A 9,108-nucleotide genomic window follows, 5' to 3' on the forward strand; every position below is an offset into this window, starting at 1 on the left:
GAAAGCCACATTTGGATGTAGTCAGATATGTGAAGTCCACATTACATTATGGACTTTTCTATGAGGCAGGTACAGATGTACAGGTGTTTGGATACACAGATGCAGATTGGGCTGGTAGTATGTCTGATAGAAGATCTACTAGTGGATACATGTTCTCTCTTGGTAGTGCAACAGTTACTTGGAGTAGCAAAAAGTAATCTACAGTTGCTTTGTCGAGTACAGAGGCTAAATATAGAGGTGCTGCTGTTGCAGCATGTGAGGTAGTATGGCTGCAAAATTTATTGGCTGATTTGGATGTGCAGGTGGAAGGTCCAGTTGTCATTTATTGTGACAACATGAGCAGTACACAGTTGGCTAGGAACCGTGTGCTCCATGCCAAGACAAAACATATTGAGGTATACTACCACTTTGTGAGAGAGAAGGTACTAGTAGGTGAGATTGAGTTGGTGTATGTCAGCACACAGGATCAGATAGCTGACATCTTCACAAAGGCATTGGGTACAGAGAAGCTTGAAAAGTTTCGAAGCTTACTTGGAGTTGCAGAGATGCAGTTGAGCTTGAGGGGGAGTGTTGAGATGACAAGCTCAACACATGCGGACATTGATGATGGACCGCCTCGTTAGATGGGTCCACACGTCTACACTTAGTACGTCGATGGTCATTATGACTCTCACATGGCCACTGACTCATTACTTATTATATTCAGGTTGTTATACCTATTTACAGTTGGCATAGTTATAGTGCCAGTCGACTAATGTAGTCAGTTATGCATTGTTTAACTTAGTAGGCCACTTTCCTTTATGTTGTATCTTATCTATACTTTGTGTACATTGTAAAATATGTGAAAGAAGAAGAAGAAACAGGCAAGAAAACGTTTTGGCCTCCATCTCTCTTCTTGTCTCTTGAGTGAGCTTCTCCTTGTGCATTTTGTGTGTGTTTGGCGCAGCATCTTGAGCAAATCCCCCCACCATGCGATTCTTGACAACCTCTCTAGTAAAATGAGAGAGGCCAAATCTCTTATGAGAAGATTTAGGGAGGAACAAGTACATCATGTGCCAAGAGACCAGAACAAAGATGCCGACCATCTAGTATCATCAAAGTTGAATGAGTCAATGGTGGGAGCAATGGCTATCAAACCCCCACTTTGGCAAGGCAAGGAAGACTTAGAGGATATTCTACATCTCTTAGAACGAGGAGAAGCTCCCAAACACCTGACTAAGGGAGAAAGACAATGGCTAGCTCGGAAGGTTACAAGATATCGCATGGTAAATGATAGTTTGTATTGTCTTGGTAAGGATGGTGTGCTTAAGAAAGTGCCTTCAAAATGGGAAATTGAAGAAATCTTAAAAGCTTGCCATGATAATGTGTGTGGAGGCCACTTTGCACATGACATCAGAAGTAGAAAGGTTCTACAAGCCAGCTTTACTTGGCCCAGTCTACACCGAGATGTCAAATATTGATGTGAAAAATGTGAAGAATGTCAGAAATCAAGACCACGACGGCTCATAGCAGAACCCCAAACCCCAATCAAGGTCTATGGAACCTTTGAGAAGTGGGGAATTGATGCCATAGGGCCTCTACCACGCACTCCATTAGGAAAAGAGTATATTATCATGGGGGTAGATTACATGACTAGATGGGCCGAGGCTATGCCAACTAGAAGAATCACTGCTAAGGAAGTGAGTAAATTCATCTTTGACCACATTTGTTGTAGGTTTGGTACCCCTCTTGAAATACTATCAGATAGAGGACCAGGGTTTAGAGCTAATGTGGTGGGTGAACTCATGAAAAAGCTAAATATTCAATGACGACACTCTACCCCTTACTACCCTCAATGCAATGGATTGGTGGAGAAGGTAAATGGAATGCCCCGGGATTGGGACAAGTACCTTAGTGGAGCTCTATGGGCTTATAGAACCTCCTTCAAAACCATGTTAGGGTTCACACCTTTTCATCTAGTTTATGGACAAGAGGCTCTTTTGCCTATTGAGGTGAAATTAGCTAGCCTTTGGGTATTAGGTGGCACAGTAGGCTCTCAAAAGGAGAAGTTACATCAAAGATTACTGGACCTAGAGAGGCTACAATTGGATCATGAAAAAGCCATCAACCACTACTCCCAGGAAGCTGAGAAGTGTAGAGAAAAGTTCAACAAGAAGCTAACAGATAAAAACATCAAGGAGGGATCTTTAGTGCTTCGATATGACAATCGCTTTGATAAAAGAAAGGATGGCAAGTTTCTCTACCGGTGGGAGGGACCGTTTTGGCTCACAAAAAAATTCAACAATGGCTCCTACAAACTTCAAGACATTGAGGGAAAAGTGCACAAGACTAGGGTAAATGGATGGCACTTAAAACCCTATCACATCAGGGTGGGGTCAGCTCAAGATACCAAAGAGTGTCGAGAGGCATAAATACCTCTAGCTAGGTTGGGGGGGCTATATGATCCGAGAAAATCACAAAAAAATATTTGTCTAACACTTTGTTGATTTTTTGTATATTTGGAGCTTTGAAATAAAGAAGAGGGCGGGAACAACCTCTTGGGAAATCCAAGAAATCACTGGATGGAAATATTTCATGGACCGGTTTACCAAGGGGGGGGGGGGTGAAGAGTAAAGATCAATGGAGGAAGGTGAAGGGAAAATGCACAATGTGAAAAGAAAAGACATGAAATGGATTTGGAGCCATCCAAAGGGCATGTGAGGCTCATAATGTCATGACTTTGGAGCCTTATGATAATTCAACCAAATGGGAACCTTCTTGGAAGCATTAGTGGAAGAAAAATCAGGCACATGATTTTGTAAGATTTTTAAAAATACTTCCACTCTGATCCAAAAAAAATTCAACATGAAAGTTGTAGCGTGTGAGCTGAAGTTTTGGCTGGTATTTTTTTATAAGTTTTTGGAGCTACGAATCGGGATGTATGGCCAAAATGGTGGATGCCAACTTTTTCCAACTATGGTGGAGACCACCTCCCAATTTTATACACACCCACACTTAACACTTCCATAAAACATCATTCATTAGACTCCCAACCATTTTTACTCTCTTATTTTCTCTCTCAAGCTAATAAACCATTAGAATTCCCCTCCTAAATCACCCTCAAATCATCCTTAATTGTAGTAGTGATGTATGAATACTCACTATTCTCTCTCTATTATTGCTAGATATGATCTTATTTTATGAAAATTCTATATATCTTTTTATAGGAGAGCTCTTGGATTCAAGCTATGGGGGGAGAACGGAGACAAATCACCTATGGTGGAGCTTGATTAAGTACAAATTGGTCAACAAAACATCTAGATGGAGCTTCCACATTGGTGGAACCGCCTTAATGCAGCTTTGGTGGTGTTAATTCCTATTATATCTTAACCTCCTCCCTAAACACCCTCAAGGCCTATATAAAGAGGCCTTCTCCTTTGTAATTTGCAAGAAGAGAGAGAGCCAAGAGGCTGTCTTTAGCCCTATTGAGCCTTTCTCTCTCATGAGCTTATGCAGTTCATCTCCTTACTATAGCTCATGCATGCTCTACAGTGTAATAAGCCCATGCTTTTGGTGTCCATATTGTGTATATTGGTTATGTCTTGAGGGTTCTCCATCTCTTGTGCCCTCTTAAGTTTTATTGATTCATCTATCTTTTGTAGTTCTCTCTCTCTCTCTCTCTCTCTCTCTCTCTCTCTCTCTCTCTCTCTCTCTCTCTCTCTCTCTCTCTCTCTCTCTCTCTCAGTTTTCCTCTCTTCTCCCTCACAAACTCCTCTCCCTCTTGCATAGCATCCTAGTCCGCTCTTCCATGACTAGGTGGTGCCCTTACCTCATTCACTTTGTGGCAGAAGGGAGTTTGGCATAGTATAGAGGCTGCCATACCAAATTTTCTTTAGCAGTGGCACCGCAATCGCAAACGGTTCATTAGGCATCAATACCGCTGGAATCAAGGCATCACTCCAAACCCAGGTTGCTCTATCATTAAATCATAGGTTATAATTATCACGGTGAAAAATCATATTCACATGCATCACATTAATTGCGTGTTTGATAATTTCCTAGGTATGAACTTAGTTGTGATGTATGTAATGAGCAAGATAATTTCCGTTGTAAGATGGCATCATAATAGATGAAATTGATTAGATAATTGCATCATAAATTACCAAAAATGCCTTGCAAGAATTCTTGCATAAAGTGCATTGTTCCTTGCACAAGTTCTTGCTTAAAATGCATTTTCAGAGGACATCGAAAGAAGCAAAGTGTACCTCCATATCGCAAGAAAGATTCTAAGGTACATGTAATAAACTGCAGAAAAGATTAAAGTGCAGCTAGACTCATGCAATAATCACATAAAGTTATAAAGATCAGATCATTCAAGAAGGTTTTAGATCGTGTAAATAATTGAATAGAGGATAATGTTAAGATTGCATGCATAGAAAGTACCTTCGCATGTGTGGCATAAAATATCGTATGGATTATATCAAAATCGAAGCATTGAAATGAAGGCATGGCATTACCTTGAGTGCATTAAAGTTGTTGGGAAAATTCAACATTGTTTGTAATCTACCAAATGGGACTAAGATCCATGAGTCCCATGTCAAAGTCCTTGATGACTTCAAGAGGGATAGGTAAAAGCCTAAGCACCTGTGAGTATTATTAAGAGGGCTTAAGAAGATTATACTTAAGACGGAATAGGATTGTTCTAAACAGAACCATCTTGACCAACCATGGTCAAGGGGATGTGATCAATTAAGATCAAAGATAAAGTTACATAGGTACTACAAGGGATCTAGGAGATAACCACCAAGTTGACCAGCCGAGGATGATGGGATTGTCCATGATCTATTTTACAAGGAGACCTAAGATAAGGATAATTAGGGTCGGCAAGGTACAAACCCTAACCCGAAGATAAAGGGGAAACAAGCAACCTAGCTTGCCAAGCCTCTGGAATCTCGCCAAGTCGCAAACGATCCAGGATCGAATGCTGGGAGCATTCAGGAAGAAGGAATCACACCTTAGTAGTTGGTCATACAAAACGACCTCTGAAATGATCATTATTGTATACTTAGGTACATTGTTTGAACTTCTTTGCTCAAGGAACTAATTCAAGGCAAAACACTTAATGCTTTAGGTTAAAAGCCTGGAGGGAGAGGCAAGTTCGATTACCTCCGACTGTCTCCCTAGCCCTATCCAAGGGGGTTGTTAGCCGTGCCGGGTATATGGACCAAACCCACCACAAGAGGTCTCTCCGTGGGTGCTGCTTGGAGCGGGAGGATGCTTGGGTGCCAAGGGAGGCTCTTCCTGTAAATTCCTTGCCTCTGGATCCCACACAAGAGGCCGACGTGACTCGAGATAGAATCTCAAGGCCTGTGTACTAGTCTACGGGCGGAACTTGGAGCACCAATACTGTTGATTACTGGGATAGCCTTCGCGGGCATGATACTTGATGTATTCCGAGATTATGATAAATAAAGATCAGATATATTTGAAAAAGGAACTTGCTTGACATTGTTTTTGTGTCAGTGCCTAAGTTACGTGAAGGAACATGTGTTTAAATTGATTAATTAAGGAAGCTGCTTTTGCATATCAAACATAATGTGGTAGGTAATTAGATAACTAAGCAAACCGAGGAAAGTGTTGTAGACGTGACTTAGGTCTATCCTACGGAAGGGTGGTCCCGGTTAGCTAGGAACTTTTCTCAAAAGATGTGAAAATGATACTGTGAAGACCCTAGAGTCATTAGAGTTAGAATCCCGATTTATGTTGTTTTAGGGGAGTGGAATGGGACTATGCCTTATGGGTAGAGAGGTTGAGCTTCGCATCCCTCTCATTTCCCATTCTCCATGAACCAAGTGTAGCGTAAATCCGCTTCGACTCTATTGTTCCTACGTAAAGTGGTTCATCAGGAGCTCGATGCTAGCTACTGCCTAGAGACTTGGTTGATAGGAAAGAAACCCTGACTTCAGGTCAGTCCTAAGTGGGAACAGCCGGATACTTCCACTCGGGGCAGACTTGGGAAGACCTAGATTGCAAACCCTGTGACATTCCTTGCGAGTGCCAGACGGCGCTTTCTAGAATCTCTTCTCGATGGGCTGCTAAGACGTGTCCCACAAGTGGACGAGCGGACACGTTACAGTTGGTATCAGAGCGAACCAATGAGATCTAAAGATTATAAGGGAACTTAATGGAGGGAAATAAAGGGAATAAGGGGATAAACAGGGGAAGGTGAGTAAAATAGAGCAACGTTTTCTGTTGAAAACATTTCTTTACTCACTCATGGATGCTAGGTTGCAGAGTCAGGAAGCATGGAGCAAGTTCTTGGTGTTCCAAGTCATGTTCATGACTGCAATGCATGCTTCAAATTATCATAAGAGGCTTGGCATAATGAATATTTTAGACCACATCTATAATCCTTCACCTCTGTATGCGGAGCGAAGATGGACAAGAGACTCAAGTATATACTACATAGCAGCCCACCGACTCACGTACCTTCAGACCAACTTGAAGAGAATCAAGTGGATGGAGGGTTTAAAGATCGTGAAGCTGTTCATTTTTGTCCAAGCTCGTGTAAACACAAATTTTCACGTTAGTAATTGGCAGGTCAAGCAGAACAAGTATGTCTATGAAGAAGTGACCCGGGTGATCTCTACTAACAGAATCAAAGTATTGGGGCGCTATAAGAAGAACGAGTATCAAAGAAAGGGATACCCCAAGCTTCCTATGACTTACCATTTCCTGAAAATCCATGACCCCGCTCCATATTATTATTTCGTCCTTGTAGCCGATTGTAACACAATCCTATTTTCCACAAACTAATGTATCAATCAGGTTGTCTTACTTATCCAAAATAAGTGTACTCAAGGGGTTGTGCCCTCATGAATAAATAAGACTTTTTACAATTGTCTATCTTGATCATAAGTGTTAACTGTGGTGTTAAGTGATTAAATCACTTAGCAAAAGGATGTGCTAGTCATATTAACGTAATATGGGAAAGTATGACAAGATGTTAACATAAAGAATCTTATTGCCTAGACGCAACCCAAGCGCAGGTTCCAAATCCGACTCTTGCACTAAGTCCAGCTGTGGTTCAAGAGAAGAAATTCCTTCTCAAACAAATTAAGCCACCCGAGTTTGATGGCAAGGGTAGGACTGTTCAAGCCGACGCCAAGATCTGGATCGAGTCCATGGAGGACTATTTTGAGGCAATAGGAACTGCACCTGCTAACCAAGCCATGCTCGCTAAACTTAAGCTTACAGGCGAAGTGAGACTTTGGTGGAAACAGTGGTGCAGAGACCAAGCAATCTTGGAGGGGACAGTCACTTGGGATAAGCTTAAGGAAGCTATGCGAGAGAGGTATCTGCCACCTGCCTACCGCACACAAAAGATGAATGAATTCTATAACTTAAAGCAGCTAGGATTATCCCTTAAATCATATTATTCAAAGTTTGTTTCACTCCTAAAGTATGCACCCCCAATGGATATGACACAACAGGTGTCAAAATTCTATGTTGGGTTGAATCCACCCATAAACACTCGATTGGAATCAATGCGCCCAACGGACCTACAAGACACACTCATTCGAGCTGCCCCCAATAATACAGGAGGTGCAAACCAAACCAAGGTATAACAGTACTTGGCCTTACAAAGATCAGAATAAGGGTATGTCTAAGGCTCAGACTAAGAGAGCGCAGGGTTAGAATCAGGGCCAAAGAAAGAAAGCTAGGGCCAATGCTGTCAACAACTTTGTTCCAACACAAAGCAATGATTGCAACCCACGTTGCTTCCATTGCAATGAGCCCGGACACTTCAAGAGGGAGTGTCCCAAGCTTGGCAGAGGACATCGCCAGGGGCAATTCCAAGGTCAAAATAGAACCGCTCATGGCCAAGGAACCACCGTTATGGCCAGAGGGAGAACCTCCAGTGTTTCCAACAAGGAGCTAGACGATGAAGAAGATCCATCCATGGATGCTGACATTGAGAGGGCGACGGTTCACGCCGCTCTTCACAGGAAAGGTCCAAATCGCCAATTCTCGGTGATTCAAATGCCATCAAAATATCAAGGTAAAAGCTTCAAAACCATAATTGATTGTGGCAGTACACATTCCTTCATCTCACCAATCTGTGCAAAGAGATTAGGGATAGCCACAACAGGTGCACCTACTTTACTTGTGGAATTAGCAAATGGTCGTGAGGTTATTTGCACTAGGCAAACTGCTAAGGTAAAATTCCTACTGGGTGGGAAGCTAACTTCTGTGAGATTCAGGGTAATAAACCTAAGTGTCCACGAATGTTTACTCGGAATGGATTGGCTAATACACAATGATGGCCACATCCACTGTGGGAAGGGCCAAGTCTCCTTCCGCAATTCTGAAGGGGAACTAGTCACAACTCAAGGTGAGGTTGGTAAGCCAAAAATATAGTTGGAAAAAGCAACACGGATAATAAAAGGTGTTCAAAAATGCCTACCTGTCTATCTGATTAAACTGAATAAGCTAGATCAAAATCAAGAATCTGGAGAAAAATCTTCATGGTTAGAGGAATACGCAAACATATTCCCTGAAGATCTGATGGAACTTCCTCCCCAAAGGGAAGTCGACCATGAAATCAAACTTGTGCCCAGAGTTGCATCGGTTGCAAAGAGGCCGTATAAGATGTCCATCTCGAAAGCTATCGAACTGAAAGAGTAACTCAAGCAACTGTTAGATCAAGGCTACATCCGACCTAGCAGTTCTCCATGGGGAGCTCGAGTGCTGTTCCAAAAGAAGAAAGATGGAACGCTTCGCCTATGCATTGACTACAGAGGTGAGAGCAGAGTTTTGATGCCGAAAAGTGCTTAAAAATAGCTAAAAATTACGAATATCAAGGGCAAAATATTCAATGTCGAAGGCGGCGGCTCGACCTAGGACGATTTTAAGCGTCAAGTGCTTTAAAGGCGCCCGAGCAACACTTGGTGATTTTTGATAATTTTTCAGACTGCCATGCGGGTTGTCAAGAGTTACCGGCCAATGCAGGATGCCAAGCTAGACGCCCAAGATTTTTTAGAGCTCAATTCAGAGTCTGGACGGGGAAGGAGCCAACAAATGGGCAAGATTTAAAGAGGTGGACATTAGAGTGGCCAAATGAGTGGT

The sequence above is a fragment of the Lygodium microphyllum genome, chromosome 4 (assembly GCF_053477565.2).
Source record: "Lygodium microphyllum isolate KBCC chromosome 4, Lygodium_microphyllum_v1.1.10, whole genome shotgun sequence".
In the NCBI taxonomy this organism is placed as follows: domain Eukaryota; kingdom Viridiplantae; phylum Streptophyta; class Polypodiopsida; order Schizaeales; family Lygodiaceae; genus Lygodium; species Lygodium microphyllum.